General features: G+C 41.3%; 1 protein-coding gene across 1 annotated transcript in view; it reads right to left on the bottom strand.

Annotated features, from left to right (window-relative positions):
• ext1b (exostosin glycosyltransferase 1b) overlaps positions 1-25953 on the bottom strand; it is a 150375-nt gene that overhangs the window by 80173 nt on the left and 44249 nt on the right. The gene's annotated exons all lie outside the window — the stretch shown is intronic.

Raw genomic sequence — 25953 nt, forward strand, 5'->3', positions numbered from 1 at the left:
TAATGTGCAATAACACAGTCTATTTTATTACCGTTGTGTGGGCATGTAAGCAAATATGTATGTTAATTGAGGACCCTGTCATTTCCTCTGTGAGCTATGAAGGTTGCTAATTTGCAAGCTGTACACAATACATGCATACAAATACAAATAGACACCGCTGCCTCGCTTACAGCAAATCCAAAACACACACACTTATTTTGTTTTCTCCGGCACGCACTGGAAGGATTTTCTGGTGAATCTCAGGAGCATCACTGCAGCCTGCCCATCACTGCCCATGTTTTCAGATGCAATCAATTTGAAGCTCACAACAAAGATCCCCCCCAAAACAAAGAAAAAGCTAAAAACATTGCCCTGAATTATTAATTCCCCACACACAAAATATGACCCAGGGAACCCGGATCGAGGAATGACAGACAGATCCAGACTCACAGCAGAGAGAAGAGAGTCGAGAGGCGTCGTAGGAGGATGCGATGATGACAGTTATGAGTTTCAGCAGGTTATATTGAAGATGCAGTAATATAATATATTGATTGAGCTTTGTTTTGAAAGGTAGAGAAGAGATTAAAATTATTTTTTTTAAAGAAATCAGCATATATTCTATCCTTGGTGTCTTGCTTTGCCCTGAAGGGGTTTATGCAGTTGGTAGCACACCACGTAAGTTAAGAGCAACATCAGCTCTATAACAATAACTTTTAGTAACTAAAAGGTTCCTTCAGCCCATTGTTGTCTGTGTTTCCACAATGATCTAAGGATGAAGATTAGGCACATTAGTCCACTGACATATGAAAAAGGAATGGCTGTTTTTGCGTGCGACTGCAATGGCCAGGCCGGTCTCAAAGCACCCCGCCAGTGGCTCCGGCACATCTCCGAAAACGTTGCAAGACATTTCCAAATAGGCGTTATTTGGATAAACTAATCACATATTGGAGATCTATTGTAAACGGTTACTTTCTCGCCTGAAAACATATTAAAACTTAATAAAGTAACATATTAACAGCTTTTAGCCTGGCTTAAAATCTCACCTGAAAAATCTCGCCAGTCTCAAGGCAGCCCGTCAGCCGCTCTGCAATGCCGTACTGTGAATTGCGAGTACTTGACCAATCAGAAATGTTCAGCACTGCAAGCCCCACCTCAAAGTTCCTAAACTTTAGGAAAGTAGTACACCCCAAACAGGGGGATAAAATAATGTCCACAGAACTTAATTTAGACCCTGGTCCCTGTGGTCAAAACACAATGAGTTCCTCTAAAGGTTCCTAGTTCCCTAGGGAAAGTTTATGTGGTTGAAAAGGGGCTAAATACTGCCAATATCCACAAATACTGTACGTCCAAAAACACATTTAAAACCATGTACAATAGCTACACTTCAGTTCTAGATTTGATTCCCCTCCACAAAACGTGTACAGCGTTCAAATATCCTGTTCAACTTCTCAACAGACACAAATTTGCCCTTCCATTCAGTTTCCTTTTGTTTCTAAGAGTTTCTTCTCCCTCTCTGTTCTTTCCTTCTTTACGTTTGAGCCGATAATCTCTCCTTTTGGCAGACAACGAAGGATGAAAGTGTCTCTTTATTCAGTCAGCATCTGAAAGAGGTCCACGAGAGGCACGACGGTGGCCCTTTGACAGGAACCCTGCCTCTTATTTACACATGTGTGCGCTATATGTTAGAGGGCTGTTTGTGGCGTCGTTGACATGCCGAGCATGTTCGCTCTGCCCGCCCTCGCCAGTTCTCACGCCCCACCCAACCTCTCGCACATTTTACACACCCCACATACACAAGCTTGCAAGAACAAGAGGAAAAAGTTTTCTTACCTAGATGGTGTTGATCGAGGAGGATGACGGGCGGCGCCGGGAGAAGGGAGAGAGAGAGAGAGGGGGAGAAAACACAAGGAGAAAGCTTGATTAGTGTGTGAGTTCAGCACTTGTAACCTCTCCTACGGCGAGTTAAGCTGCTCTCTCTTGTTCGGCTCAAACAGGTTGATGCCGGGAGTATGCCTTAACAAATCCACTGCGCACTCCTCTGGGTAAAACACCCTCTCCTTCACTGCTTATTGTCTTTCCTCTCCTTTTCACATTTCCTCCGACCAAAGAACAGGCTAGCTCTTCCCTGTTTCATTTTGTTATTCTCTCCTCTTCTTTCTTTTACTCTTACCGTCTATTCCCCCTGCAGCCATTTCATCCTCTCATTTCCTCCTCTAATCTCCTACTGGACCTTCACTTTTAACCCCTCTCCTCCTCGTGCTCTCCAGCCTCCTATTTTCTGCTCCCTTACCACTTGTACCATACAGACAGAACACCCCCTGTGGGAAGCCGGGAAACGGTGAAAGCCCCCAATTAGAAACAGCGAAACCAGCAGGTGGGCCTCCTTGCAAGTGCTCCACATGACAGAGGTGACCCTTCGGTACACCTCGCATTATTTTATTCCCTCCCTATCCTGTCTGCAGCCTTTCAAAAAGGTGCACATTTACTCCTCCCTCTCACTACCCCTCAGGGGGGGATGTGCATCAAAAACCCAGAGGCACGGGTCAAATACGAGGGTGGATTGGGAGTGGGTTGGGTAGAAAGCAGAGCTTGGGCTGAACAGATAAGCTTAAACCCCAGAGATGGTAACCACAGGAAATAAAAAATGTGCAAAATTTTATTTTTTTTAAGAATGAAATCCACACTTCCCAGCCTGTTCCTTCCTGCTGCAAAGACGACGTTGCTACTTGCCCCGAGCATCACTGAGTGCAGTTATATGCACTATAGCAATCTCATTATTCCTCACTTTCAGCAGTAACCTGATTTCAGAGACATGTAAGCGGGAAGCCTGGCTTCCTTTTACAGGTTAAGGGATTAAGAAAAAACCTTGTCAACACGGACAGATTCCTGCTGGAGAAGCCTGATTACTTGGGCATATAATGTACACCTTAATCTGGTTTCTATGATGTTTCTTTAAGCACATGACTGGAAAGAAAAATCAGGGGAAGAGAAAGTAGTAATGTGGCTGCATATTGGGGCTATCGCTTTTTATTTGAAATTCAAACTACTGCTTCAAAGTGAAAAAACAAAATTCTGTTTATATATGTAACATGCCATGCTTTGCAGTCCAGCGAGAGGCATTCGCCCTCAGTAAACTCGTTACTGCAAGATGGAGGAAGGCGGCGAGGCACCATGAATTAACTGCAACATATTTTACGATTAGGCTACGTGGGTTGAGCTCAAGGTAATTAAAGGGGCCAGATCATGCTCATTTTCAGGTTAATACTTGTATTTTGGGTTTCTACTACAACATGTTTACATGCTTTAATGTTAAAAAAAGACATTATTTTTCCCATACTGTCTGTCTGAATATATACCTGTATTCACCCTCTGTCTGAAATGCTCCGTTTTAGTGCCTGTCTCTTTAAGACCCCCTCCCAAAAAAGCCCTCTGATTGGCTTGCGAGTAAAATATGGTGCACCTTTGCAAAGGTAGTCAAAGAACGTATATTGCCATTGTCAATTGTTCGTTCCATTGCTTAAACTTCACAGCAATCCATTAAATAGTTGCCAAGACATTTCACTCTGGAGCACCACCAAAGTTTGATGATCAACAAAAGTCATTAAGATTCATCCTCTGGGGAACATGAAGGTCTGTACCAAATTCCGTGGCAATCCATCCCATAGTTTGAGATGTGTCCAACCAAACAACGTTCATCCATAATCCAAAAATCATATTGCAACTAAACAAATTTGTATTGAACTCGTCAGTTAAACTTAGTTTCAAGTATTTCAACAACTCTCTTAAACTGGCATGGTCGTATAACTATACTAATCAGATTTCTTATAACATTTTATTTAAAAATAAACATCTCAAAAGATGATAATAAATGGTTTGACAGCAGAATGTATGATGGAGGGAAACAATCTCATTACTAACCAGCTTCATGTAAACTGTGGTTTTAGAGCGATCGGTCTAAAAAAAGCACACGCTGATTAGAAGATTGTGACGGCTTTTGAGAGAAGTGAACATGCCTGTCGACGAGTAAACAGATGGGTGCAGCAGCAATATCTGAACATATACATCTAACACAATAAAGCACTTCCTCTTTTGTGGTTTACAGCAGAGTTCCTGTGAAAGATGATCCGATGACAATGTGAAACTCATACACGCAGCCTTGTTTTTATCTACAGCAATTACGATGATAATTATGTTCATAGTTTATAGATTTTAAATGTTAAAACACAGCATCTTTAACACCAAAACCTCTTCAGGGACATATTAGAGCTCCTTCACTAGCTCTCTCTCCCAAACTCCCAACAGTCTTTCCAGGAACCGATCGCGTCTTACTGTAAATATTGCTAAATCTCTTCTTGGCGTTGGCAACGACAACTTTTTTTCTGAAGAGCCCTAAGCCTACCAATTACTGTAAGTTGAGGACACTTAGCAGCAGCCTAAGGTCTGAAAGTCCCTTTTAAGTCAGCCAGGCAGCCGTTCAGTCAGACATTCAGTCAGCCGTTCAGAGGGCCTGCGGCGACGGGAAAATTTCCTGCGGTTAAAACAGGAAGAAAGAGAGAGAGTCAGCTTGCTGAGGAGGCTAACACGGCCTCATGTGGCTTACAGCAAACCCATCAGATGACAAGGAATATGCGCGGCGTGTTTGGTTTCTGTCACATGCCGGAAGAGTGTGTCTGTGTGTTTAACCTGCGTGTGGGTACTGTGTTGTGGTGAGCAAGTAAACACAGAACTAAGTGCTAGTGTTGCTTTTTCATTTTCAGGAAGAACAACCAGGGATTTTCCTGAAAGCTTGAAGAGGAATTAGAAGGAACCGCAGACGGTAATAAATTGTGCTGATGAATAGTCCATTGACAGATTTAATAATGTCATCTCATTCATCAAGCAAAAATGCCAGCGATTTGATGAATCCATTGGATGGGAATCCAGCTTATAAAATGCGGGATCTGCTGATTTTCTTTGCTATAATTTCAAAATAAATTCAATATATCTGGGGTTTGGACTGTTGTTTAGACAAAACAAGCAATTTGAAGACGTCTTAGGGTCTGGGAACTTATAATATGTTTCTATAAAGTGTTATAAAATGGTTAAAGTATAATTCGCTTGAGATGGTGAAACCAGAGGATGTTTGCCTGACGATTAACCTGTCATCAAAATGGTTGACTATTCATTTTCCATCAAAGGAATGATCGACTAATCCTTTCAGCTCTGCTACAATGAGAATAAATATTATTTACCGCCTTGATAATGGTCAAAATCTAGAATTTTTACATCAGCTGGGCATCTATGGAAGACGGAAGGTGCCAAAATAAAAAATTAATTAATAATTAAATAATTAAATCACTCGATAAATGAATAAAGAAGCAGACACTGTTTGCTAGCTAGCATTTAGTCATGCACCTTGACCCCATGATGACACATGTGGAGTAACAGCCCCGTCATTTGCATAATGAGGCAAAAATGCACAAAGAAATGTATAAAGAAAAGAAAACAGAAATAAATAAGTTTGGGGAAATAAATAAGGGTTGAAATGCAAAGGGAAAATTGTGCAGAAATAAATAAATAAATTCATACATTTAAAAATATATATAAAATAAAAAATAAATACAAAAACAAATAAAACAAATAAATAAATGCAAAAATAAATAAATAAATTTAAATTTAATAAAATAAATACATAAATAAATAAAAGGGAAAATTAAACAGACGAGTAATTAAATAAGGGAATTAATACAAAGATAAATAAAAAAGAAGCAAATTTAAATAGAAATACCAATTTATGTCACATTTTATCAATTAATTAATGGCTACATTTATTTTTATATATTTAATGACATATTTATTGAGTCATTTATTTATTTATTTATTTTTGTCTGGTTCCGTCCTCCATAGGCATCGGACTCTTTGGATAAAAGAAAGGCCGCTGTCTGACAATCCTACAACTCCAGGCGTCCCCCAACAGCAGCAAAACCTTTAAACAAGTCACACATTATTTCCACTGTGACAGAAATCATACGACACCACCAGCCTCCTGTATTATGCCTCCCATAAATCTTTGCGGCGCTGGGAACAGCTGCACCGAGTGCTGAACGATGAGCAGCACTACTGCTTCGAGGCTTTGTTAAATGCCACGCCGCCGAGTGCAGAACGCATTGTAGGAAATTCATGGCCACTAAATATCAAGCTAGCTTCTGTCAATTAGCATGCGGGGAATATATTAGACAGAACAAAGCCTAAAGGAGCCTTAATGGGAGCCTTAATAGTTTTGCTCTTTTGAAATGTGTGCTTGTCGTGTTTATTAGGGCTCTTTGGTGGTAAGTACAGTGCTGGGTGGTGGTAAAGAGGTGCACTCGTCACACAATTCCCCAGCACACCACCTAAAGCGTCCCGAGGGGGGAATACGCGCCGCCTAAATTCATGTTGGTGCAAAGCAAAAGAGAAAAGAATATGATTCGAAAACAAATAAAGGGCAACGCGCTTTCTGAAAAGGTTACACAGTTATCACCGAGGTTTCCAACCAGTTTTTGTCAGAGTGTGTGAGGCAGAGAAAGGTTGATAGTTGTCGGGTGCTGGCGTAGCCCCCAGCCCCCTCAGGTGTTTTGACATTTTAAGTGAATTTAAGCGCGGCGGTCTTCCGCTGCGACCCGACGCCGCGGCGGCCTCCACGCCGACAGCAGCACCAGCAGTTGTCTCCCACAACCAGCCCTGACATTTTGTCTCCACCGCGAGTGTGTGTGTGTGCTTTCATGTGTGTGTTCATATGTGCCTGTTCAGGAGCTGACGTGCTGCACTTCTTCTTCCTTCCACCCACCCACTTTCTGTAGATAATGTAACACATGAAACCTGCGCACACTCAGGTGTCAAACCGCAGAGGGAAGTCTGCGTGGGCTGCAGAATGTGAGAGAGAGAGAGAGGAAAAGATGGAGAGGAAATCAACCACAACACAACGGCTATGTCTTCCAGTGAAGCTCAGAGCAGCAGAGCAGACTCAGAACCTGGAAGAACAAACAGGAGACGAATGCCGGACCTGCAGTTATCTACAGGCCTGTTAGAAAACAGTGTTTGTGTTTTCAATTAATTACTAAAACACACAGCATTATCAGATCAGACTAACGCTTTCCCTTTTGTAACTACATAATTAGATTAGTTTCAGATTAACTGGATTATTTCCCCCCACTGTAGTTGCACAACAGCACGAAATGATCACAACCACAGAATTTTAATGAGCTGAAACCGGAAAGTAGCGATGCAGTTCACACACACTCAGTCGCCCTTTGACCGACATTGGATCTGTTTATTCTCATGCAGTAAAGCATCTCCGTGCCCTTTCACCCAGCAGCTCACTGTATGGATGCTTTTAGCAGATGTTTCTGCGGTTAAAGGTGCACTGACGAAACAAATACCTTGTGTCAAACAAAAAAAGACAAAGTTCTCAAATGTAAATGGTGTCTAAACACAAATGGCTGAACAGGACACCAGTGTATTTCTGGGGCAAGTGTGTGTTTTGTGAGTCTTAAGCTTATTGTATCGATGTATATGTTGATCGACGACGAGTTATTTTCAAAATACAGGCTTTCTCATTACTTGATTTAATGTTTATTATGGCATAGTTAAGTTTCTTGTAGTTTAGATTGTTGTATAAGCTGATTTTTTGTATGTTTGAGTCTTACTTTTTTAAAACCTCAACTTTTACATATTAATTTACTGCAGAAAATGACAGAAAAAACGGCAAAAAAATTTCCAAAACTGGCAAGTTTTTTTTAATTTAAAACACAAACTATTTCGTGAAAAAAATAAAGTAGATTTTGAATCTGACCAAACATTCGATGCCAACTTAATTGACATGTTTTGGTACTCCAGCCCAGTCGCACCAAATGGGCGTATGCCTGACACAGTAATTTGTAAGTCATCTTGCGTGCAATAACAACGCCTTTGTTGCTTTTGGCGTGTTATGTATACGCCAAGTAGTCTGTACTTAGTGCAATGTGAACGCATCCGCGTAAATATGCTACGATCAGAGCTAGTGACGTAGTAAGAAAGACTGCTTAATGTGGGGGGTGGGGTCCAACAAACACAGGGCTTTCAACCAGGAGACCGGTGTTGCCAAAGTGTTGTTGAATTATATTGACGTTACATTAGTGACGTTTTCCCGTATTTTACTTAGTTAACGTAGTAATTTAAGTCCAGCCAAGATGTTTTTCCTAAACTTAACTAAGTGGTTTTGTTGCTTAAACATAACTGCGATTGTTTCACGGTAACGACGTGGCTCTAAATGACACACGAAAAGCCTAAACCGCGTTAACATAACACGCGAAAATGTTGTTGCAATTATACGCCTTCCCATGAGATAAGGTTGGGTGCTCTGTGCTACCGACAAAAGCACATACTCAGCACTACAACAGAGCATCAAACATCTGTTTTTTAAGTAGTTGAGAAACACAACTCAAAATGCTGAATCTTTCATCTAAGTAGGTCATTTGAACAGCAGTAATATGTGAGGACACAACCTAGTTAGTGAACAAGCTGGACGTTACATTTGATGCAGCCTTTACTGCACTAATGCCCGTGGAGCATATTCGATGTCATTTACATACAGAAACATCAAACGGTTATATGTGTAACGGTCGGAGTGAATGCTGTTGCTGACACCTCAAATTTCCCGCTTGAAGCACATCAAAGAAATGTCATATAATGTATGACCATTATTGCTACCATTGCATTTTGGCCTCAAGGTTTCCACGAGCAACAGAGCGGCTTTTCCGAAGCTGCTGTCAGACTCACAATGATAATAGCGTGCTGCGGGGTGCAAACCAGCATTTAGGACTGCTGCATTTAATGTGGGAAGTTGAACGTACTCTCCCGGGCTCGAAAATGGTGCTTTCATATCTGTTGAAGCTTCATAACTTGAATGGTTTGTTAATGAAAGACAGCCTCGCGTTTAGAGCTTTGTTTATTGTGTTGTTTGCTCGTACAAAGACTTGAAGTTTCTCTGTGATATCTACAGAGATCTGCACCGGCGTGGATAACGAGGCTTCCAATTAACTAGTCTTCCACTTCACCTCCCTGCTAGCGCTAAAGATTCTGGGGGCAGATACACCTCCCATTACGTCCCATCACAGTTAGGTTAGAGTGATATTACAGCATCAGAAGATTTAGCAGCGTTCTTCTTGTGCTCTTATCTTGTAAAGCGGGCCGGGACACTGAAACACGAAATTAGTCTCCAGAAATTCTGTACCAGCTTCTCATCACTCTTGACCTGTGGCCTCTTTTACTGCACCTGATCTTTTAAACCCACAGCTACCTTCCCCTTTGTGAGATACTGTAACACTTGCAGGGAAATAATAACACACCGCAGGTCTGCTACTTCCTGTTCTGTGTTCATGATTATGGTAAACGCAAATGATTAGTCTGCAAAACATTCATATAATATTTCAGACTGGAGTGTGTCTCTGGTGCCACTCGTAAAAGAGTGAGTTATCATATCACACTCTGTCTGTATCTCATTCACTCATTTGCAAACACACAGAGGGAGTGTGAAACTATTGCACTTTTAAAAAACCAGGCTGACAAAGTGCTTCACAGTTACAAAAAGATGCTAAAAGCCTGAATAAATACAATAAACTCAAGCAAAAAATGTTTTACAAATAATAAATCTATGGAAGCCCTGAGAGGCAAGTGAGAAAAAAAAATTCTGGTAATCCATTTTCTTAGTCTGATCAGGTGGGAACCTCCGGGTCTGAAAAGTGAAGCCAATGCTGAAGTGCCTTAAACGTGCATTCTCTCTAACTGCCAGCAGGGGGCGACTCCTCTGGTTGCAAAAAGAAGTCTGATTGTATAGAAGTCTATGAGAAAATGACCCTACTTCTCAGTTGATTTATTACTTCAGTAAACATTGTAAACATGAGTTTATGGTCTCAATCGCTAGTTTCAAGTCTTCTTCAATACAGCATGATGTTCATTTAGTAAATTATGGTCCCATTTAGAGTCAAATAGACCATAAAGCAGGAGATGCTTTAGGGTGTGGCTTCCTTGGGATTGACAGGTTGCTGCCACGGCATTGTCCGGTCTGGGAGTTGTCCGTGTTTTCGTTTTACAACTTTAACAATTTCAAACTGTGTTTTTAGTTCATTACAGTTAATTATAACCTTTTGGGCGCCTAAAAATGTCTCGTTGTACTTAGCTCAACCCTCGTGTCACGTCTGGTTGCAAAAAAACAAGATGGCGAACTTGAGGCTTCAAAACGGCAGTCCACAAACCAATGGGTGACATCACATTGACTACGTGCACTTCTTATGGTCTTGGTGTATGATCTAAATTGTTTTCTCTCTTGTGTTTATGACTTAAGGGCAGGTGAAAAAAGGAACTGAAAGAAACATTCATGTTTAAATTTCTCCATGACCTCTCATAAACAAGGTACATATTTTGTGTGTCAGCAAGTTCTGTAAATTAAAAACATGACACATAAAACACATTAAAAAAAGCATGAATGCGTTTAGTCCTATTTGGAGTATGGCCCTAAGGCCAAAATGAGTATAACAAAAACAAAACACTTGGAAAAATAACCCTGATAAAACAAAAAAAACATGTTTCACGGATGATTTTTTTTAAAAAGAAACTTAAAAATATTATCTTGCCAAACTTTTTTTTCCCACCTAATCTTAAGTCATTAACAGAGGAGAGAAAACACTTTAGATCAGATTTAGAAAATGGATCACAAGAATTGTTTTTCTCACTTGCCTCTCAGGGCTTCCGTACAAATCAGTGTATCAGGAAGCATCAATAACATGCAGCTAAAATAATGATGGTTGAATGGTTAAAATAGCTAAAAGTAAAAGCTGAAACAACAATCTTCTGCCACTCGGAGTGGTAGTATGCATATCATTAATAGCTACACCCAGGGAACCCCTGCAGAATAGACCTCACTGTTGTGTGCTGCGATGCCTTCAAGGATCGACAACCACAGGCCCTGAGAAAACCCTGACAGACTGAACAGAAACTTCTCCACGAGAAATTCCATCCACGCAACAAAGACGGCAAAGGTTGGCTGATTAACATCAGAAAAGAACACTGGCACTGAAACAGAGCCGGCATCTGTAGTCTGCTTAAAATTGCAAATTGGGCCGAGGCCTTTTGAAAGCAGTATCAAGTCTGACACTTAATTATTGTGTACTTTACATCTATTTATTTGCGAGTGGGAGTTTGGCAGCGAGTGGCCGATCTTAATCTTGCCAAGTGTGTGTGTGAGTGTGTGTCTCTGCACATCCTCACCAGGCCCGTCATGCTATTGGAACACAATAGCCAACGCAAACAGGAAGTTAAGCTGGACACTTCCTGTGTTTTTCAGACACTTCCTTTTCACTTCATTTTGTTGCGTGCGTTGCCGGCATCCTGCGGGGGGTCAGTTAGTGAGCTCCGTAGGGAGAGTTGCTATAAAAACATCAAACGGCGGCGGCGGCAGACAAACAGTCGACATCATGGGAGAGAAGAGAGAGCGCTTCTACCCTGACTACACAAGAATCGGAGGAAATCAAAGCTTCGCCAAGTTAGCCTGCATCAGCAGCAGCAACCGCCATGAGCACCTGACTGTGTGTGTGTGTGTGTGTGTGTGTGTGTGTGTGTGTGTGTGTGTGTGTGTGTGTGTGTGTTCCCTGCTTAGCTGTCAGCCCTCAGACGCCCAGAGAGGGAGAGGTTGGCTGGTGTTTTCAAAGAAGAGCCGTGTGTGCGTTAAGCTGTTGGAGATGACCTGACCTGGATAGAGGCAGCGGCTGAATAAATAAATAAGTCAACCGCCACACGCTCACAGCCCTCACACCTATGTATGTGTGTATGTGTGTGTGTGTATGCGTGTGTGTGTGTGTGAGAGATGATTATCGATGCAGACATTTTCTATGCATGAACGAGTGGGAGTATGCTTGCCGGGTCAAGATCAATGCACACATTAGGTAAAGACACAGCATATAGAGTATGTGTGTGTTCCCTTTCAATGCATAATGTCTCTGTGCCCACACATACATGTTCCTTATATCTATACAATTTATGTTGCTTAGTGTGTGTGTGTGTGTGTGTGTGTGTGTGTATTTCTGCTACCGAAGGGGCTTGAGGGCTGATATTAATGAAGCATTTCTCTCTGTGGAGCTCCGTCAGTACAACAAGCCCCTGACGTGATTAATAACTGCCTTGCTTCCCCTGTGTGTGTTTGTGTGTTTGTGTGTGTGTGTGCATGCTTATGTAAGTAGCCCACTGTATGTCTGAGTGTATGTGCTGTATATGATGTAAATGTGTGTGTGTGCTTGGTAAGTAACTTATTAGAGCCTGACTGATACATTGGCCTACATTGCTGATATTCAATTTGATCACATTAATCTATTTGCCCACACCACTTTGTTTAATGTTTTTTGCGCCGATCCGACTTTTCTTCTTCCGATACCTGAGCTTGTGTTATTTTCCCCCGATCCCGCACCAGTGCTCTCTAATCCCCCACATTTAAAATCTGTACCCCACACTGCGTGGAATTTATTCGGGATCGTTTTAATGCAAGGTAGCATGAGGTAACATGAGATTGCTGTGGCACTAAAAAGTGTCTCAATGGATGTATCTAATAGCGGACACACAGGAATTTTATAATGACATTGACGAAGAAACGGGCCGATGATCGCGCGTTCTTGGTTTTTATATTAACTTTAAAACATACTATCTGTCGTATTTGTGGTCATGTTTATAATCATTATTGATACTAATTTAAATTCCAGTGAAGTTTACTGTTAAAAGCAACGGTTATATTTACGGGATCCTATTAAAAAACGTTAGGCGATTATGTTATAAAGCAAATATGGGCCAATATATCATCAGATTATTATCAAAATATAATATAATCAATATTAGTCTAAAAAATACAGTTTAATACTTTTTATATTCCCTGAACCAAACCTAATTTGATTTACTATATATATATATATAAATTAATAAAAAAGATAATAATCATCATCATAATATTATTATGATGATGATTATTATTATTAAGTATTTTTTTAAAATTTAAAGTAAAGAATAAAATAATTAAATATAGAATTTTGTTACTTAAATTTCTTAATCAACTGCTATTTTTATTATTATAATAATTATTATCATTATCATCAACATTATTATTATTATATTTCTATTATTTTTTTTATTAATTTATTTATTTTTGTATATACAGGATATAGAGTAGCTATTATAGAGTTGTTTAATACTCCTCTTTGTCTTTCTTTTTTGAGACCTAACTACTGTAAGGGATCACAGCATTAACAAAGGCTCTTGCCTGTGACTTTGTGCTCATGAGGAAAAGCCCAAATCACCGTTAATGAGAGGAGTGCATTAGCTCTTCCTGTTTATGGCTCGGTGCTCTGCCAACCACTCTGCTGCTGCTCCTCGTCTAATAAGCTTTGTATCGGTGTTGCCTTTCTCCGCAGGACGCCACAACCCCTTAAAGCTTCCGGTCGTAATGAGCCAAATGGTTTAATGCAACCACCAAACAATGATACAAAGCCAAACACATCTATTTTACATGACAAGCAAGATAAAGGCACCGCAAGGTTTGTAAAATGGGTTTGTGCCTCGCATAATGCGCATAAAGTAAGTAGGTGGCTGTAAACGCTGTCGTCGCCGGTGTATGTGTGCACCCGCATTATCTGCTGAGCTTCCTGCAGCCGTGCTTAGCAAGGTGCTCATCATCCATCTTCATTTCCCAAGGTGCCAGCGCTTGTGTACGTGCGTGTGTTTCTGCAGGGAGATTGAGCGAGAGGGGGAGGACATTCAGAAAAGGTGCGATTGTTTGCGACTGTTAAAGAGATCCATTACAGCCTGCGTGGTCTCACCTGATAGGATGACCTCCACTCTTTATGTCTCTGAAAGTAGACGTTCTACACGCCCAGTTTGCGAGACGCCGTCTGATGCACTTAATTCATCCTCCCCATATGCCTGTACATTAACTCCCTTCGATGTGAAACGCCTCGCTGAGTCATAAGCTCTCGCCCCGCAACAAATCAACCTCACGGACCACATGAGCGACTCAAAACTCCGTACTGCCAACAGACACACGGATCCTCGTAAAAAAATAAAAAAATAATAAAACACAAGCAAAAGCCTGCCAGCAGAAACAGAATCAAATGGACAGGAACCAAGGCACACATCACTAGCTTCTCTTTCCACTCCGTATCACACAGCTTCCGTTGTCTGACTAGAAAATTGTCGCTTCTCATCCATTTTTCACCCTCCCCGTCAAACTGTATCAGCCTCTCCGCTCGCCTAAGGCGGCGAAAATTAATTGTGTCTAATCATGACTAGTTTCCACAATTACCAATTGTAGAATATTAATGGATCAGCAAGAGTGAAATATCAAGTTTCATGCTGAAGGTCAAACTAATCACCCTCATGTCTGATGCAAAAGTGCAGTTGTTCTTTTGAATTAAGATGAATTATTCTGATTGTTGATAATAATAATAATAATAATGAGCACAACTACAAAAAAAAACAATACAGAATCACAATCACATGAATTAACACAAGCTGGTTTTATAACAAAGATCCATTTTTCTATTGGGAATAAACGTGTTATCAGAAATGTGTGGCATTAACTGTCAGTAACATACCGTCTTAATTCACAGTGCAACTCATCCAAAAGAACACTGTTAAAAAAAGGAAAGGGCAGTAGTGCAAGAGTAACATATGGCCTGTCTTGGTTGGCTGGGTTTGACCTCTCCATCAGCATTTTATGAAATGTTTCAGAGTAGATCTAAATTTGATCTAAATTTATGAGTAAAGCAGGTTCCGAATGTTCCAATACTGGTGTCAATACGGTGCCATGCCATTGTTCCAATAGTCCGAAAAATGTCCCATTAGACCAAAAACTCATCAGTTCGTTATCCTGAAAAGAAACGGACATTGTTCCGAAAATACAAACTCTCTGTACTACAGAAGCAACTCTTAAAATGAGTCATGACATCGGACCTTCCTGTTTGCAATTGTTTTTTTTCCAACCATGGCGAAGGTATGACCGCCCTACTCTGCCTCTGGTTACTCATCATGCCTAAATGTAATCAACCCAGCCAACTAAGGCAACGAGTAATAACAGTCAGAGTGGTGAGTCATGCCTTCGCCAGTAGGAAAAAAAAACAGGAAGGTCCAATGATGTCATTCTGCACAATAATTAGTCATTTGCTTCTTTTGAAGCAAATGACTAATCATCATGAGACACGGAGAGTGTGTATTTTCTAAATAATGGGCGTTTGTTTTCGGGATAACAGGCTTTCGGACAAATGCGCTTTTGGTCCAATCGGACATTTTTTGGACTATTGGAGTTTTCGGAATAATGGGCCGTCGGAACAACGGGCAGTCCCTGTCGATATGATACTAGAGTTTTGTTATTGATGCCAATTATTTTTTCAATTAATTACTTTGTCATAAACATAACATAAAATAGTGAAAAATGGGAGAAACAATTTCCGACCAACAGTCCAAAACCTGAGGATATTCATTTCAGGCGCAGAAACAACCAAAAAAGCAACCAAAACCTCCCATTTGATAAACTGGAATTAGACAATGTTTGGTGTTTTTGCTTGGAAAATTACGTAAATGATTAATTGAATCAATTTTCTGTCATTCGCCAATTTATTTTTTGATACGTAGCCTTGAGGAACATCAACAACTTGTGTTATAAATTCAGTCTTTTCATTTAACAAAAGACGTCAAACTTCACAAAGGTTATATGTTCGACCTTAAAAACAGCCACTGACTAAACCGTCTGCATAAAGGGAGATATAGTAGCTGTTCTGGAGCTCTCAATTATGTGACAGAATTATAACCAGCAGTCTAACGTTACTACATTTTGAATCTACCAAACGTTGTCAATGCCTGGCGCTAGAGACACATCTCAGTCAGTACAAAAAATAATAATTGGGGTATGATACCCTGCCTTATTTATGACTACTGAGAGCTTCCAGTCAAACGATATCTCCTCATAAAATCTTATCAATTAAAGGAATCTAATACAGAAACCAGCTTTTCTGTAGTTGAAGTCAGCGAGAAAAAAAATGGAAGCTGATACAGAGACTGAGATCACTTTCATGTTACTTACATCTCTACAAGGGCTGATAGGAATTTTGGAAAATAGATATCATCCTCTTGTATTCATTTCATCATGATACACATCTGTTTGCTGATCAGCAAAAAGTGAAAATAGTCGTTCTCTGCGTGGTCTTCCAGGACCAAGTGACATTCTCCGGCGCTGATGCACTGCTGCTGCTTTACCGGGCACACAGCGAGCCATCAATCTTTATAAATCATTCAGTTCTCCTGCTCTGCCCTCCACACACAAACTCCGGAGGACACACCGAGAACACACACTAAAGTACACACACCTTGTTCCTCCCTTTCTCCTGCAGAGCTTCGGGATCATTTAGAGTTTACGTAACCACGTGCACGAGAACAAGATTCAGCCCAAACGAGAGCTAAATCTTTAAAAAGTCCTCTTAGATACGGGGCCTGGAATAGCTTGTCCTAGGGAGACGCCACACAACCAACATGACACAGACTCAATCATGAGAGGAATGATATTGATATTTAAAGAAGTGATATTTTTATATTTATTTGAAAAAGGAAATTGACACATCACAATATTCAGAAACCCGCTTTGTTAAAGCTTTTATATTTTTCCATTGCCGCTCTTCCGCGTGCCAATTAAATCCCTTCTGTAATAAAAACCCTTTGGTGCACATGAAGCGATGCGCATGAAAGTTTCAGCTGCAGTTTGAAAGGGAAGCTGGAGAGTTACTACGAGCAGCAGCAGCAGCGAGGGGGCCGCTGTGGTCGAACAAATTACAGAGAACAGAACAGAGACAATTACAGAAACTTCCTCAGACTAATACTCGTATTGCGGGAAGTGTCATGTGCGAGAAGACCACAACACTAACCACAAATGAGGAACTTGAAAAGCAGCGTTACGACGTGATGCGGTCATCGTGAGGAGTCGTTTTTCGCCGACCTCCCGTCACCACCAGATACAATTTACAATTTAAAGTTACTTTTTGACCCAGGCTGGACTTTCTAAACGTGGCTATCTATGTATGAACATGTCCGCTTCTGATCCAAACCAAGTTCAACGTGATGCCGTGGCTAGAACTCGCTCAGAGCTGAAGAAACTCCAGACCACTAGCATGGAAGCTACAGCTAACGTTAGCCAGCATGGCGCCGCCACCTGCGAGGAGGAGGGCTTGGCTACTCTCCTCGCGCAGGATGTCACACAGAAAATCAGCGCCTTAATGGATCAGAAGTTTACCGAACTTCATCTGACTCTGGAAGGATTTAACAACCGTATCGAAGGCAACACCAAGCGCATAACGGAGGCTGAATCACGTATCTCAGATGCTGAAGACTTCGTGACTTCATTGTCTAACAAGATCACGGCTCTAGAAAAGGAAGTGAATACTCTCTCACAACGAGCCGAGGACAGCGAAAACCGCAGCCGCAGGGAGAACATCAGGATTATTGGTCTGAAGGAAGGCACGGAGGGACAACAACCAACTTCATTTTTCGAATCATGGCTCCCCAAACTACTGGGTTTGCAAACCAAACGAGGGACGATTAAAATCGACAGAGCGCACAGATCCCTCGGCCCTCAGAAGGAAAAGTATACAAGACCGGTGATCATCAAGCTGCACAATTTCTGCGACAAACAGAGGGTCATGGCTGCAGTCAAGGAAAAAGAGAAGCTTCTGTACAACGGAAACCAAATCTACATTCGCCAGGACCTCTCGGTCCAGGTGAGGCAGACCCGACGGGAGTTCAATGATGTCTGCCAGCGTCTCATCATGCGAGGGATACGCTTCCAGATGCGCTTTCCAGCCAGCCTGTGCTTTTCGTACAACAACCAGGACTACACTTTCAAGTCTCCACGCAAGGCTTGGGAGTTTGTGAAGGACTGGGACAAATGAAAAACTTGGTCAGGTACAACTCCGTCTCTTTTCCTGCTCTCTGTGGGATGGGGACATGAAGGAATATTTTGAACTAGTTTAGGGCGACTCAGCTGTCTCTTGTACATATTCTAAGCTTCATACACCCGAACATTATACACGTTTCCTATACATCCATGAGCGCACACACACATTCACTTTAGCTGGTTGTAGAACCCTGCATTACGCACATGCACACAATTACGCACGTAAATAGTCCCGTAGGCTACAGCCGAGCGCGCGCTCTGGCAGATACAGACACTCTTTATAATATACCCAGCTCTCACGTGTTATTTATATTCTGTTTTGAGAAAATAACAGGGACAATACTTTGTTTTAAAACGGTCATTGCATTTCTTTTTTGTGTGTGAATAATTTAATGGACTGGATAAAGTCAAGGCTGACCTCAGTTTCTTATGATCTTGGCCTTTGATAACGTCTTTTTCAGTTCATGTGGTGTTTCTGCCATACATAATCTCTCCTTTTGACAACTTCCTGTTCCTTTTGAGTTGCATAATTAAGACCTTTAAAATGCTGAGTCGCCCACCACCTTTTATCTTTATCTTTTTTTTTTTTTTATCGCCACACTAATAAGTTGTTGCCTCTAATGATTTTTTTTTTTTGTGTAACACTGGAATGAGTAATAATTAGTATAGCCCTATACTGTTGGACAACTGTACTTTTCAAGGTGGTAGGTGGCGGGAGGGTGACAGAAGTTGATCTGGATCTTTAGGGGTAAGTTATGGGATCTAGATTTCTCTCCTGGTTTGGTGGAATGTTACTTCTCAGCTTCACGCACCCAAATGTGTTCACCATTTGTGATTTTTGTTGTGTTTTCTTTGAGAAAGTGTTCGATAGGCTCCAGCTGTCAGGCTTTGTTTTTGAGGGTAATGTTTTGTGTTTTATTTTTTGTTATCCTGTTCCATTGTTTTCAGTTTTCTCATGTAATAAGATGTCCTCTCTCTCATGTAAGACTAGATCTTATCAGACTTCTCATCTTAGTTTGGGTTTTGTAAACCCATTTGCAAATATGCTTCCACCCATTTACCTTGTTAGTGGTTGTACTTATGAGTGATCTCAAAATGACCTCGCTAAATGTTAAAGGTTTAAACCATGTCGTCAAGCGCCAAAAGATTCTTACTTTACTAAAAAAGGAGAAGTGCCACATCGCCTTCTTACAGGAAACCCACCTGTCCGATCTGGAACATATTAAATTACGTAGAAATTGGGTTGGGCAAGTTTTTTATTCCTCCTTTAAATCCAACAGTCGAGGTGTGGCTATTCTCTTACATCGCAGCCTTCCTTTTACATTGGATAGAACAGTAACCGATAAAGAAGGGCGTTATGTGCTTATTTCCGGATACATCTATGGAGAGCACATTTTACTGGGTTGCATTTACGCCCCCAATATATATGAATCTACCTTTTTTCCCAAACTTCTGGCAGACATGTCTGACTTTTCTACCTCCTTTACTTTGATAGGTGGTGACTTTAATTGTACCCCTGACTCTACTGTCGATCAATCTCCTCCTAGGCCTATTCCTTCTCGCAAAAGTCTTAAACTGGCTGAATTTTGTACTGACTTGGACTTGAATGATGCATGGAGAGTTCTTAACCCAACAGGCCGGGACTATACCTTCTTCTCTAAGCCTCACCAGTCCTTCTCTAGAATTGATTTTTTCCTTTCTTCCAGGACACTTTTAGATAGAATTAAAGACTGTATTATAGGAAGTCAGACTATATCTGACCACGCCCCTATCAGCGTAACCATTGGTCCCCCGTATAAAGACCCCTCTTGTAGACACTGGCGCCTGAGCCCTTCCTTATTAAGCAGCCCACCCTTTGTTGATTTCCTTAGTAAAGAACTTAAACAATTCCTTGCTGAGAATAAATCACCTGAAGTGAGTTCTACTACTTTGTGGGAGGCAGCTAAGGCTTACCTTCGTGGGGCTATCATATCCTACACATCAGCACAAAAGAAAAAGGCTCTCAAAACCCAGTTAGAGTTGGAGAAGAAAATTAAGGAGTTGGAGGGAGAATTTAAAAGTTCTCCATTCAGGTCCATTGGGGAACAGTTGGATGCTACGCGTTCTGCTTTAAATCAACTGTTAACAAAGAATGCAGAGTCTTCAATATTTTTTGCAAAACATAGGCTCTATGAATCAGGTAATAAACCAGGTCGCCTGCTGGCCCGTCTGGCCAAGGGGGGGAGCGGTTCAACCTCAATATCGGCGCTCCAAGACACCAATGGAGTTGGATGTCACAAATCTACTGAAATAAATAAAATTATGAAGGTCTTTTATCAGAAATTATATTCATCAGATGGTCTCACCTCTGAGGAGACAAGGGGAAGATTCCTTGGCAAAATAAAATTACCAACTCTCTCAGATGACCAAAAGGAAGGCTTATGCAAACCAATCACAGAGGAGGAGGTTCTGGAAACTATTCGGGTACTTAAAGGAGGGAAGGCGGCAGGGCCTGATGGGTACTGCCCAGAATTTTATAAAAAACTAGGGAATATCATAGTAAGCCCTCTTACAGACATGTATAGAGATTCTTTTGAAAATGGCTGCCTCCCCTCAACTCTTAATCTAGCTAATATCTCCCTTATTCTGAAGAAGGGCAAACCCCCCGACCTATGTGGCTCCTATAGGCCTATTAGCCTTATCCCGGTAGAAAATAAGTTGCTTACCAAACTACTTGCTAGGAGGTTAGAATTGCTTCTGCCCTGTATTATTAATCCTGACCAGACGGGTTTTGTTCATGGGCGCTACTCACATACAAACATTAGACGGCTGTTGAATATTATCCAATTTACTAACCATTTTAAAAAGAAGGCCCTCGCCATTTCTTTAGATGCCGAAAAGGCGTTCGATAGAGTTGAGTGGCACTATCTATATGACGTCCTTGAGAGGTTTGGTTTGGGGGGGGATTTCCTTAAGTGGATCCAAACTATTTACCACTCCCCCACGGCCTGTATTATAACTAATGGTCTGCGCTCGGGCTCCTTCCCTTTGGAAAGGTCCACACGCCAGGGCTGCCCTCTAAGCCCTCTGCTCTTCGCCATCGCTCTCGAGCCGTTGGCAGAAGCCATTAGATGCCATGGAGATGTGAGGGGTATAGCTGTCGAGGGTACCACTCACAAAATTGCGTTATATGCTGACGACATCCTTTTATTCCTTACCTCTCCTGAAACTTCTGTTCCCACCATCCTAGCAATAATAAACGAATTTAGCTATATCTCAGGCTACAAGATAAACTTTAGCAAATCCGAGGCTATGCCCCTGGGCAGCTTCAGTGATACCAGCATGTTAGTAAATTTCCCTTTCAAGTGGTCCACTGCTGGTTTCACATACCTAGGTCTAAAAATATCGCCAGATAACCACGACTTATGGAAATTTAACTTTGCCCCTGTACTTAATACAGTGAAACAAGATCTGGTTCGGTGGCATGATCTTCCGCTTTCACTTATTGGTCGTGTTAGCCTGATAAAGATGAACGTACTCCCTCGACTTCTATACCCTCTACAAATGTTGCCACTGCGCATCTCCAAAAAAGTTAACAAAGACTTGGAGAGATCCTTTTCAAAATTTATTTGGCACGGTAAAAGGCCGAGACAAAAGTTTAGTTCTCTGCAGTTGCCCAAAGAAAAAGGTGGTTTAGCGGTACCCAACATGCTCTTTTATAACTGGGCCTGTCACATTCGTACTCTTTGGACTTGGTTACACTCATATCTTAGGCTCGAAACTTGTGTAGACTCTTGGGCGTGCTCCCCTGAGTCCCTGTGGAGTTTGGTGACATGTGGACCGGAAAAAATTAAAATGAACATTAAGAATAACCCTTTAATTATCAACTCTATTAAAGTGTGGCGGGAGATCTCCGTTTACATGGATAGACGAGGTGTCAAATCCATGCTGTCTCCCATCTGTAATAATCAGGAATTTTTACCAGGCTTGAGGCTTTCTTTATTCCACTCATGGCGTGACAAAGGGATTCATGTGATAGGGGACGTGTTTGAGGTTAATACCTTGATGTCCTTTCAGCAGCTTCAAGACAAATTTAATCTCCCTAAAGATCACTTTTTTGCATATTTACAATTAAGGCATTTTGTTAATACACTTGTAAGGCCTACAGAGGACATTTCCATCTATAGTGAGGCAGAAAAGTTTATCCGTGAGCAGAAGGGTTTTAAGCACGGAATATCCCGTTTCTATTCTGTACTTTACTCTCAGGATAAATATGACACGACCAAATTATCACGCAAATGGGAGGGTGACCTGGGTAATGACTACAATGAGGAAGACTGGCGGGAAGCAGTGCACCTGGTGCAATCAACCTTCACTTGCAACAGGCTTGCGGAGATTCAATATAAAATATTACATAGGCTCCATATAGCCCCTGTTACCCTCCACAAAATATCTCGAACCATCTCTCCCATTTGCGGTAAATGTAACACAGACCTTGGGTCCCATTACCATTACTTTTGGGGGTGCAATCGGATTGCTAGATACTGGAATCACGTAGCCCGAGAACTGAGCGGGATCTTTAAGACTACAATAAGTAAGGATCCAGGGTTATTTTTACTGGGTTTGCCCTCTAAAGTAGTTTCTCTCTCGAGAAATCAGTACAAATTGCTGGACAAACTTCTACTCCTTGCTCGTAAATGCATCCTGCTAAAATGGGTGAAAGACACCCCACCCACAGTAACTTTCTGGTACAGGGAGATCTTCAATGTACTGCCACATGAAAGGATGAGTGCAGTCCTTAGGGGTGTTGAGGGCTCATTTATTAAGATCTGGAACCCTGTCCTGGACTATATACCATCAGAGCTCAAACACACTCTGTTGAAAGGCCAATACCCTTCAGGGTGGAAGCAAATTATGCCTAGTGCCACGTAAAACATAAAATATATTTCTAGGATCACCGTTTACCACTCATGAGAGTCTGAGGACAATATACTTTACTCTATGAGATACTATCTGCTATTCTTAGTCTTCTTTTTTTCTTTTTTCTTTTTTTTTTTATGTATTTATTTTTATGTAGGTATGTGTGTATGTATATGTAGGTATGTATGTGTATATATGTATATATATATTTATATATATATATATATATTTATTTTTGCGATCAGTTTATCCACTGTTATTTTATGTAAAATGTCCCTTTTCACCCATTTTTATAATTCATTTATTTTTATTTATTGGTTTTGGGGGAGGGTGGGGGGTCTGACTGTATAGAATAACTGTTGAACATAACATTGCTGTGAGCCTTCTGTTCTGAAAATAATAAAAATATGTTTGAAAAGCAGCGTTACTTACATGCGATACCTTGTAAGCAGCACCCGAGAGCAGAGCTGAACGTATCACTTAACAGTGTGAATTACAAGCTTATGAGATCATGTTCTCGACTGTCCCAGCTTGCTTTTTGCTTCTTTCCTGCATATCTTCAGTACTGTTTCTGGAAAATGGTCAAATGTGCAGCATGTGTTCACTTTGACCTCAAGGATTTCTCTTTTTAACCTGTGGAGGTGTTTTGCCATTTTGTATTAAAAACTAGAGCTGTTAACGTGATAACGCGTTATCACAAATTTGTTTTAACGCCACTAATTTCTTTTACACAACTTGTGATTTTGAGGTTGTATCAAGCTAGAGTGAAGATACTGGCATCATATGAAACTAGAAAAACCATTACCATCCACTAGGAATCCAATGGTTTCAACCATGTCATACTAGTTTGTCGCGAAGGAGGATAAATAACACATGCCGTTTTGTGTAAAGTTATAGTCAAGTCAGCACACTGACAGCTGGTGTTGAGTTTGCCGTTTTATGATTTGAGCATTTTTTTTATGCTAAATGTAGTACCTGTGAGGGTTTCTGGTCAATATTTGTCATTGTTTTGTGTTATTAATTGATTTCCAATAATAAATATATACATACGTTTTCATAAAGCAGCATATTTGTCCACTCCCATGTTGATAAGAGTATTAAATACTAGACAAATCTTCCTTTAAGGTACATTTTGAACAGATACAAAATGTGTGATTAATTTGTGATTAACTACGGACAATCATGCGATTAATCACGCTTCAACATTTTAATCAATTGACAGCCCTAATAAAAACCTTTCATCCTCACTTTTTTTATGCAACGATGGTCTCCAGCCACTTCACAATGCCTCCTTTAAAAACAAGAATCAAACAACGACGGAGGGGTTAAAGGTCAACTCTGCCGTTAGTCTTGAAAATAGAAAGACAAAAGAGGACGAATTTAGCAGTCATTTGGCCTGATTAGGGCTGCATAGGGAGACAAGTGGATCACAGTGAATAATTCATCAACTCCTTTTAAAACTCAGCTGGGACTGAAGTAAATTTAAAATATTCTGTGGGGGGTGGAGAAAGAAAAAAATTCAAATCTGGGTATTTTGTGAGGATATAAATCATTTAATAAGTTGTCAAGTCGAAGCTGTGCGCTGAGAGAGACTTCGTGATGAGGAGTGTCATCTGGGGCGGGATTAAAAAAAATGTTGTCGAGGAGGGGTGTCTGCTGTCGGCAGCGCGGCTGTTGTGACCCCCCTCCCCTGTGGTCACCTTGTATTTAAATAACATTGCGGCCCATTGATCTCCAGGGAGGAGAGGCCATGTTGGCTCCAATTTAGACTGCAGAGGAATGCTGGAATGTCTCTGGCTCTGGGCCAGCAGCCTTTTCCTGGCCCGACCTTTGACCCCCTGCCACTGCGAAGGCTGTACGCAGGCTAAAGTAGGCGGCGACTACCTGCTCTCCCTCTGATCTAATGACCTCGCCCCCCTGGCGCGCCACGCAGACACCAACCTACCGACACAAACTCCGTCCCTATTGTGCTATTGCGATCGACTCCAGCCACAAACACGCGCGTGGCAGCGTATGGACGGAGTCACGCTCTGCTGCCGTGGGTAAACAGACGAGCTAAGGGCTGACTGCACATGTCAACACACACTGAGCTGCCTGTTCCAGTGAGGGCATAAACACACAAACACAGATGAACGGCACCTGACTGACTCTCAGTGCATTCAGGGATAAAACGCATTGTAAAACAAGCATCATACATGTATGCATGTGCGGAGACGCGTGGTACATTGGACATTTACAGCCCTCGTCTGGTAGCCGTACATAACATCATTACGCCATCGCCAGCCCGGGTTAATGTGAAACTTGGAAGCGGGGCCTCTATGTGTGTGTGTGTGTGTGTTATTTCCTTCATCCATAGCCTTTTTTCCATGTGACTCGCGAGGTAGGAACGCTGGAAAAATCAAGCTTCATTACATCATCTGGCCCGTGCTAACCTCAGCCGCTTGGCATGGCTGAGAGAGCGGCTCGGGGAGCGCCAATGTAAAGGGAACTTGGAAGCATTTTTAAAAATAAACGTGGAGCGGTAAAATGACTAATCGGTGCGGAGGGTAAAGCCGGGCAGCGTGACCGAAGGGGGGAAGAAAATAAACTCTGGAGCACGGCCGAAGTAATCAGACTGAAAAGGGGCCTTTATGCCTCGGTGTGCCAAGTCTGCAGAGATATATGCATGGGGGGGTGGGGATAAAGAGAGAATATGGAGGTGGAGATGTAGAATACACGTGTGACAGTGTGTCAAGAAATAGAAAAAAAGTTGCATATATGTTAGGGCTGTCAATCAATTAAAATAGTTATTCGCAATTAATCCAAATTAATCGCATGTTTTTTATCTGTTTTAAATGTACCTTAAAGGGAGATTTGTCAAGTATTTAATACTCTTATCAACATGGGAGAGGGGAAATATGCTTGCTTAATGCAAATGTATGTATATATTTATTATTGGAAATCAATTAACAACACAAAACAATGACAGATATTGTCCAGAAACCCTCACAGGTACTGCATTTAGCATACAAAATATGCTTAAATCATAACATGGCAAACTGCAACCCAACAGGCAACAACAGCTGTCAGTGTGTCAGTGTGCATGTGATTATTTAGCCTCCTCTGTG

This window comes from Sebastes fasciatus, chromosome 17 (assembly GCF_043250625.1).
Source record: "Sebastes fasciatus isolate fSebFas1 chromosome 17, fSebFas1.pri, whole genome shotgun sequence".
Taxonomy (NCBI): Eukaryota; Metazoa; Chordata; class Actinopteri; order Perciformes; family Sebastidae; genus Sebastes; species Sebastes fasciatus.